Raw genomic sequence first — 10,058 nt, forward strand, 5'->3', positions numbered from 1 at the left:
GAGAGAGAGAGAGAGAGAGAGAGAGAGGAAGCTGAAGACACCTCAAACATCCTAACATTGGACTTGTTGACAGGCAGATAAAAAGTATTGGGAGAATTAGGCCAATATGCAGTAATTCCATTGCAAAACTCAGGTGCTGCTCGAAATAAAGAGTCCTGTGGAATTTGACAGTGGGTTTAGTGAGGCTTAACCTCATTGCAGATAGAGCCAGGCTCGTTGCAGCTTCTATGAAATGTGCTTTGGTGATCAGTGAGCAGCTTGTCAGGAATAAGCACACTGCATGTTAACACTGCATGTCCTGATCTCTGACATGGGGAAGATATGAGGACTGCTTTTTCACTGAACAGCGGGGTTTGCTTGGGGTGTACTTTCCTTGCAATATGTACAGTATGTCAATTTTTCAGTCAGTATCAGTTCCTATCCCATAATTAAATAATTTCTGTCGACTTTTTAATCAAGTTAAAATCACCCTGTGTCAGCAAATAAGAGACTTCCCCTGTCAGGTTGGTCCCGTCTTGATCTTTCTTTAATTACATATCCTCCATCCCTGTCGGTCTGTCAGTCCATCGCTGTTCCCACGCATCAGAACCCCGACAGCGAAAAAGAGCCCACACATGATCGGACCTCTGAACCTCTGGGGAACCAGGAGAGGCATTTCTGCTGGTGGAGAAAAAGATGAAAAGAAGGAAATGAGAGGGAAGGGGCAAGCTGCTCAGTGACCGCAGGCCTCGAGGCTATCAGCTTTTCATTAGCCAGTCAGTGAGTGAGTGAATGAGTGTGATCGGTGGAATGGCAAAATGGGAGAAGCCATGCTGGGCCACGTTGGCTATTAGGGTGATTTTTGGGGCTCCCATTGACTCTTATTGTGCATTGTCTCCAAAGTGAGCAACCTAGGCTCAACAGTGAGCCTTTGTGTGGGACATTTAAATGCCTGTTAGCATGCTAATTATGGGATGTGTGTGTGTGTGTGTGTGTGTGTGTGTCATATATCTTTTCGACCTTTCCATTCCTCCATCACTCTCCTGGGATTTACACTCCTCCAAATTCCTCTTCCTGTGTCAATTCTTTACCATCTTTCCCCAAGGCACTAATGCACCACTGATCTTTCCTGTTGTTGTCGAGCTCCTTCCTTTTGTTTCCATTCACTTCTGTCTTTCTTTCTAAATGTGTGTGCTCTGTGCTGCCAGTGCCATTTTTTTATTTTTATTAATCAGCTGCTTCTGATTCTGCTATGCTTGGATCCGTCTCGGTTTAACTCACATTAAAAACATTAAGGCTGTCTCACAGTCAGTGCAGAACATTATCCTCACATTTAGCTGTGGAAACCCACCCCCATTTTAGACATGCCCCTGTTTCACAAGTGACAACTCTCTCTTGCAAACTCTTTCGCCATCTTGAGCTTGTGCTTTGTTTTCAACTGTCTCCAACAATTACAGATTCCAAAAATATTATTTGGACAAAGAGAGTTATCCTCGAAGGGAGAAGAATGAGGCCGGCACCCTGCTTTTCAAGATTAGGACTGAACAACAAGAAAAGCTGTCAAACACGTTACAGTTCATCCAAAGGAATCAGTCGAAACGTGTCTCTGTTATTTTGTCCACCACTGCACTGGATTGCATGATATTACAAAGGTGTTTATTTTGCTCACTCTGTAGGCTTGAGCCAGGTAACACTGTAAAACTCACATTGTGCATCTATTATTTCTTAATTAAGACAGGATTGTGTATTTTTATTTTTTTTGCTTCTTTAAAAAATGAAAGCTGAACTGGAAAGTCATCTAATAAAACACACACACACACACACACACACACACACACACACACACACACACACACACACACAAATAGCCCTTTTAAGTTTAGGATACAATTACATGAATGCATCAATAGACAAAGCAAATAGATACGTATATAAATATATACCAACATGAAAACAACGTTGCAATGTAAAATACTCTGCTTCATTGGTTGCTATTTATGCCGGCTTGAGTGACGGACTATTTTTATTTTCAGCACCTGTGACCCTATTACTATCAGATCAGGAATAACATCAGTGTAAGGGTTCAAATTATTGGGCCCAACAAACAAAGCCGTCCTTGTCGTGGTCAGCGACAGACGCTTGTTACGGTTCAGTGTTGTGTCTGTTCAATTGTATTCCGTCTTGATCAGTTAAGATAATTCTATTTAAACGCCATCAAGTTACATTAGAGCCCGTTGATTCGCTTGGTCGATGTACTGCATGGACGCCAAAAGTGACTGCATCGACATTAAACACTTACTGTAAAAGAGATAGAGACAAAATGGAAACGCCTTCTTAAAGTTTTAGAAAACTAGTCACAGTGCTTAACCCTATGTTTGGATCCCTAATTCAGAGTGTGTGTGTGCGTGTGTGTGTGTGTGTGTGTGTGTGTGTGTGTGTGTGTGTGTGTGTGTGTGTATTCGAGCAGCTGTGAACCCTGTGTTTGAACTCTAGCTCACATGGGCAAAGCGAGGGAGGGCCGCAGGGTGAGAAGGCGATGGGAGAGGGGACTGATGTCCGACAAACTCGCAATCTCCCTCTCCCCTTTCATCTCCCTCTCCCAGCATCAAACAACTAACTCTTTCATTCAGGCATCTTTGCGGCCAGCCGCCCCCAGACCCTCGAGGCCCCCACCCGTTCACGCTGCTTAATTCAATGTTCCGAGAAAAACTCATGATTGGAAAGTGACTTTTATATCCTCCTAGTTTTCCATATCTCCTCCAAAGAAGCATCATCCCTCTTCCTGTTCGCCCTCTCACACTGAAACAGCTTCTGTCTTGTAAACACAAAGGAAATGAATCCCAGGTCAATCCACTCTCAGAGCTGGAGAACTACACAGTGATGGTGAAAGGCACTCCCAATGATCATTCAATGATTGATACAATTCGATGGCAGAACATTACACTGTTACACTTATTGTAGTACTTTGAATGGAAGTTTGATCTTTTTTTGAAGGAACATTCTGATTAGTTTATAAGCTCATCAAAGAGTTCATCCATGGAGTGACAAGAACGTGAATGACTCAGATCAGCTCTTCATTTGCACAATGACATGCAAAATGAACTCAAACTTTCATTCATTCCAACTGTTTACAAACGGGATGCCAACCAGATGTATACAACCAAACACTAAAACAAAAGGATGGTTCTACTGCACCAGTACAACCCATCAGAGAGGCTGTCTGAAAACAGCATGATGATTACATCCACACCATGAACCTTCACATTGTGTAGACAAAGTCTCAACGCTGTCCAAGAAACACAACAGAAAGAAGCACAAACTATGTGAAAAAGACCCAGTGCTTACTGCGGCATCTTCATTGCACAGTACAGTGTTTTTCCCCTTCAATAATTAATAACAGCGTGATACAAGCATAACAGGAAACATTATCAAACCATGGGCTGACGATGAATAGCAATGACCAAAGCTGGCAATTTCTGTACTTTTCCAAGAAAGTTCTTCCACGAAAGGCATCTTGATTTGCAAAAACTTGTACAGTAAATAGGCTGTTTGCACTCATTTGTGTCACAGGTGTTACTTAGCTTGTAACATTGTTTTAAATTGTTTTAAATTGATCTAATTGTATAGCTCTTTTTTTACTTCTAGTCTTCTACTAATTGTATATACTACTCTTATTTTATCATTTTCTTTTTATTTCTCTATTTAGCTGTACTTATTTCTGTCTTTGTGTTACTGCAGCACCTGAGTTCCCCCTCCAGGGATCAATACAGGCTTATCTTATTTTAATACAAGATATAAGATAAGATTGTACTGAGAGGTGTTTATTTGTCCGCCCTTTTAATTTAAATGAGGGTACAGACTCAATATTAGCTTCTGTTCATTGCCAATCGTTACGTGTGCTATGACAACAATCTAATACAAGTATCTTACTCTTAATGATCACACACTGTGGATGTACTCCACATGTCCTCATTTCCCTTTCAAATGTGGTAAATGAATTGAAATATAAGGAAGCATACATTGGAAGTACACAACTCAAAGCAGTACTAAAGTACAATACCTGTAAATGTTGATGTACTCAGCTACTTTCCACTACTGTTTGCAAATATCTCAAACGCATATTGTTGTTCTCAGCTACCAGGATGTCAAGCTAATTTAGATATTTCATGATAACCTTTTTTTGTGTCCAGGGGGAAAAACAGTCTCTGAGAGAATCATTGAAATTGAACATTTTTAGAGAGGCGCATCAATGCTGTGTGATGATGTCCCAAACAGCAACCAGACATGCAGCAGAAACATCCGAACAAAGGACACCCTTGTTCCCAGCTGAATTCTTGAACATCATTTTCTGCATTTTCCTGCAAATGACTCAATCTCCACATCCATCGCCTCTCATTCCGCCCAATTATCATTTTTCAAGCATGTCCTCTGGTTCTACAGAGATGGGCTGTTTGGGAGTTTCCAAATCTTGCCATGAAATCTGCTTAGATGTGTTGGGATCTGAGGGTATTTACAGGCGAAACAACACACACGTACTATACACACATTCAAACTACTTGGTAGATGAAGAGAGGTCGACGTACAATAATAATGGGATTTTTCTCCGAGAGGGATACAGGAGGAAGTTGTTAGAGATACAAGGAAGCATTGAGGATTCTCTCTCTCTTATTCTTACTGAATCCTCCCCTTTTTTCCCCTTTAGCCTTTTGTTGCCGTCACAGCTGCAGCAGGGCTAAGCAACCTCACAGCTTTAAGGGCCGGTCTTGGTTGATGCAAAATGGTGTGATGTTTGTCAGTCTGGGATTAAATGTATTTCTATGTGTGTATAAGAAAAGTAATCAATGTACACATAAATTGATGGCTCCAAAGGTCATGTGTCATGACAGATGATAGAACACTTTTCATAAACCTATTAATTATTTAGCAAAAGGTTTTAGTTTAAGCTAACGCCATCTACATAAGCAAGATTTATATTCTATAATGAAAATCCACAAATCTTAACAGTACTATCATGGTGATTGTGTTTTTTGAACATGAACTTAATGCAAATAAGATGCATGCAGACTTTTACTTAATAGCACTAGCAACTGTCACTTAGATATAACAATATTTACTATATAGTTTTTGGAATATTATAACTCCAAGTCGAAACTGACAGGGGGCGGGACACAGAGAAAAAGTCACAATTACAAATCCATGTTCTACTTCAGCACTACGGACAGCACCATGGATTTATCATTATACAATTAAGGGCCTTTCTAGTCGATGTAGTCAACATTTCATTAGGTTAGGGTTAGGGTTAGTCACTTTCGGCCGGATGTCCCTCACCTTCTGCTTTTATTGTGTTGGCATTCTAAACTCCAGTCAATTCGGGAAACATCCTTTGAGATAGAATCGAGAATCAAATTATATTAATCTTCTTTTGAGTAAAATTCTCATCACACACTCGATAGCCATTTTAGTTCCAGAGCTCGCCTCCCTACGTACCCGTGTTCCACCACAACATGTTCCTTCTTGAGGCTATTTTGCAGAGACACCGTACCTGCATCTGGTGCTTAGTGTCGCCCAAGGCGATTGTGATTGGTTTAAAGAAATGCCAATGAACCAGAGCATGTCTTTCCCCTATCCAGGAATGTTGTGTGGACTAGCCAGACCTTCCTTCACAGCACTGTGAAGGAAGGTCTGGCAATGGGAGATTATAACTTTTCAGACCAGTAGTGGTAACAACACAGCTGCACTCTTAAACCTATTATTTCTATTGGCTTGAGTATTTAGTCATAAACCAAAGTATTGGACAAATTGCAAATGTGACCTGATGTTGGTGCTAGATAAAAAGTCAGGGCATCACCAAAATGATAACAATTCCCCCCTAGCAGGAAGAGTAGGAGGGTCATTAAGATTCATCCTCTGAGCAACATTGATACCTGTACCAAACTGCATGGCAATCCATCCTAGTTGTCTGAGGATCACCAAAGTTCACCAAAGTTGGTAGGATTTATCCTCTATGGGGAGCATGAATGTCTCTGAAAAAATGATGGCAATCAATCTGACAGTAAATTAATCTGGACTGAAGTGATGTAACAACGAGAGATAGACTGATACAGCCGCGCCATAGCTAAAAACTTTCTAGGTGATAGATTAGCAGATTGTCATTTCTCCCCAAAAAACAATACAAGTCTAGAAAGTAGTTCTTATTCATTTAAAATTTACTTTTCCAAAACACTGTAACTCTAAACGTAAACCTAAAAGTTCAATGAACAATAACTGAGCACAAGTTATTAATGCCAACTGCTTCCTGAGAGGGAAAACAGGAAAGCCAAGTTCCCAAAAACAAGTAGGATGACTACAGAATACCAGCAGAGATCAGCAGCCGGTAACTAAACTCTCCCTCTCTGTCTCACCTGGGACCCTAATCCCAATACCCCCAGCCCCTCCACCCACCACCACGCTTCCCCACACACACACCACCTCAACCCCCATATATCAATTTCCTTTAGATGTTTGCCCTAACACAAGTGAAGTAACTAGATTCTTTCCTTTGGCTGGCCAGTGAAGATATGGAACGCACAATGGGCTATTCATTAAGGTAGACACACACACACACACACGCACGCACTCACGCACACACACGCGTCTCACCACCCCCATCATTCATCCACACCAGACCAGCACCATCCATCACACACATATCTAACAACCATGTCCTTCTGTAACATACATGTATGCATGTGCAGACATAGGACACACACGTTATGCACACACGCACACACACACACTTACTATCTCACAAAATCCTTCAAAAGCCCATGCAAAAACATTCACACACACAGCACACACACAACATCCCACCTCACTCCCCAGCTGCAGTGAAATCCCTTCCAAGTTCGTGCCAACCTCTCCCACAAACACACTCTCTCACTCTTCAGCCTCCACACACACACACACACACACACACACACAGAAAAAGAAAAGGCACGCACAAAAGAATAGGAACTTTGGTGGTATGAGCACAAAGGCAGACATTCAAGAGGGGGACCTATTTAAATGTAACACAGCTGCATGAATTTATTAAGACAGATGGACAGAGGCACGCAATCAGAAAGGCCTTGTGGAAGGCTGGATTTTTTTTTATCACCCATTTGAATGTTCCTTGACATTTTAATTGGGGATGTAACTAATATTTATCACTGTTAGAGAATAATCTATAAATTATATTCTAATTCTGTGGCTGACCTCTGACCTCCCTGTAGGGCAGGAAAATAAATGGAAATCCATCAGTATCTCATTACTACTGCCATTATCCCCGAGGAACTCCAGCTTGAATGCTCCTTTCATTTCAACCTATAAGACAGAGTTGATAATAACTTAATAACTGTAGCCCACCGGACCTTTCTGCAAGGTTGACTGATCCACTTCAACGAGCAAATACTGACACACCTGCTCCGTCCTGCACAGGTGCATGCAGGGAGAGAGGGAGGGAGAATGAGAGAAGACTAGAGTGTCACAGAGGGGTAGAGCTAGAGTCTGTGTATTATATATAATATGTATATATAACCAATTTCAAATGATACAGACTTTTGACAACACCACACTAACGTCATTCCTAGGTCAGTTGAATAGATTTGTGCCTCTTGTGAGTCAGCCGGAACGTGTTTGTCTGAAACAGAAAATCTTGGCGTCTATGCTGAAGAAAGGCTCTCACACACACTGTAATACACATAAATTTGGATTCTAGAGTCCATAAAGTGTAAACACTTATTTTCTTTTTCTTCTTAAACTTAAAACATCATAACAGCATAACCACATAACTAGATACACTATACAAAACAACTTTGAATAGCTTAAAGGAAACATGCAACAAGTAACAGGAATACGTGACAATAGGGCTAATTAAACCTGTAAGATTTCATCTTTTGGATTGTGTGAAATGAGCTGTGATTCTATTTTAATGTTAATAAATCACAACAAATAAATACAAAAACATATACTGCATAGCTGTGGGTTTTTTACCTAGCAGAAAATGGTCTTTTAATCCAGTGTGCCCGTTTTTTTGTTTTGGTTACATTATTACAAATTTGTACAGTGATTGTGTCTTTGTCCCTACAGAGTGTGACATCACCTGGCACCAAAGCTCAGCCAATAGAAGAGAGTCCATTCAGTACCTGTCTTTCACCAGTAGATGACTGGGTTCACACAGGTTTAGATTTGAGTTCTTAATTTATTTCTTTTTACAATTTAAAGCTTCATATTTCTTTTTTACACTGGTCCATTGGTTTGTTTTGGAGTCTGTTAGCCCTGTGTTAGAGGAGTGCCTAGTTGGCTTAGAGATCAAATTTGGGTCCTGAGCCTTAGAAACATAAACTGGGAATACATCATAATCACCAAGACTGCATAAAGTCAGAGTAGTGGGGCTGGTGTGTGTGTGTGTGTGTGTGTGTGTGTGTGTGTGTGTGTGTGTGTTTGGGGGGAGGGGGTGTACTTCACAACAAACTACATTATCTCTGTCACATGACAGGACTACTGTGTATCCTTTTGACTGTATGTTTGTTTGTGTGTGTGTGTGTGTGTGTGTGTGTGTGTGTGTGTGTGTTTTCTTTAGATTCATGTTGCTGTTTCCTAAATGTAGCAAAGTACTTTAAAACGAAAACCCATAATGTGCAGAGTGAGCCTCGGTAGATGTATGTTTACAGTGAAAACAAGTAAAAAATCAAGTCCGATTTTTAATGAGTTTTTTGAGTTTTTTCTTCTAATTTTGGGTTCTTTTATTAGGCTACTTTTAGAGTAGGCTACGTTTGCTGTGGTCATAATTCCTCACAGACCTAATACGTTTTTTTAATGCCAATCTAAAACATGTAACTATTTTGCACTGGGAGCAGATGAAATCATTGACTGCCTGTTACTTCTTCAAAATCCAAAAGGCTTCAAGTCTCGTTCCATTTTACTGAGACCAATTTATTTTAACTTATGTCTATTTTAAAAGTTATATTTTTTCGTTGAAAAAATGTACAACTACTTCAGGGGAAATGTTATTGTAATAATGAAAGCGTAATTGTGCACACTGCATACATCGTTTCCCTGTAATACATAGGCCTAAAAGAAAAAATACCGATGTGAAATAACACTTTACTGTGGTCCGAGATTTTATAGGCTACATACACATTACAAAATGAATGTTTTGTTTTCTTAAACGGTTCAGCCATCTAATTTAATTTCTCCATTCAAAGTCATCCATCATCCTGAAGGCAACATTTTTCGGACGGAGGTTAGCCTTTAGGAATTGGAATAAATTCTGTCTGCTTGGAATTTTCCTCACTGATGGTTCAAAAAAAAATAACAAAACGTTTATTAGAAAATATATTGTTGAAGCATTTTGAATCATAAAGTATCTGCCTTATTTGATCAACCAACCAACACGTTTCTCTCAAACACCTGATGGCTGCAGGAACGTGCGTAACTTTAACGGACATATTTTGGTCTAAACGTCAGCAAATCATGAAGCAAAGTAGGCCTACTTGTTGGGCCTTCATTCTCCCCACCTTCATTATTTGCGCACAAACACACACCCACATACACACTCACACACACACACACGCACACACACGCACGCACGCCAAAACAAACACTCACGTCAAACCGAGGCCAGACCGTAAATCCTCCGCTGCACAGCGGGAGAGCAATCCCCGGAGTGGCTCTCTGAAGATCCCCTGTTTAAAGCTCCAGGAGCCGGGCAGTCCCATCCCAGCTCCCCGGGGCAGAGTCGCTGCGCTCCTGGAGCATTTTTCTCTATATGTCAGAGTTTGTTGAGACGCTGACAAAGAATGGCGGTAGAAGGGAAGACACAAGCCTATTTATTCTTTTTTTTTTCATATGCACAAAACTGCTTTTTGTTCCCCACTTTTTTTTTTTTCATTTGAGGGGGAAGGGGGTGCTCGTTTTGATCACATGATTACAATTCACCTGAGATTAAAAAAAACAACAAAGAACGCAAAGAAAGGAGAGGAGAGAGGAGGACTCAGTGAGACGCACTCAGGGTGAGGATTCCCTTATCACAGTCAAAATTAATGGACAATGAAAAAAAA

The 10,058-nt window shown here is 40.6% G+C and overlaps 1 long non-coding RNA gene across 1 annotated transcript in view; it reads right to left on the reverse strand.

The window, feature by feature from the left end:
• LOC116702457 (uncharacterized) overlaps positions 1 to 3,643 on the reverse strand; it is a 27,842-nt gene extending 24,199 nt beyond the window's left edge. The window contains exon 1 of the long non-coding RNA XR_004335168.1: positions 3,633 to 3,643. This is a non-coding gene — a long non-coding RNA (uncharacterized LOC116702457). The remainder of the gene's footprint in view (positions 1 to 3,632) is intronic.
• Between the last annotated feature and the right edge of the window lie 6,415 nt (positions 3,644 to 10,058).

The sequence above is a fragment of the Etheostoma spectabile genome, chromosome 15 (assembly GCF_008692095.1).
Source record: "Etheostoma spectabile isolate EspeVRDwgs_2016 chromosome 15, UIUC_Espe_1.0, whole genome shotgun sequence".
Taxonomy (NCBI): Eukaryota; Metazoa; Chordata; class Actinopteri; order Perciformes; family Percidae; genus Etheostoma; species Etheostoma spectabile.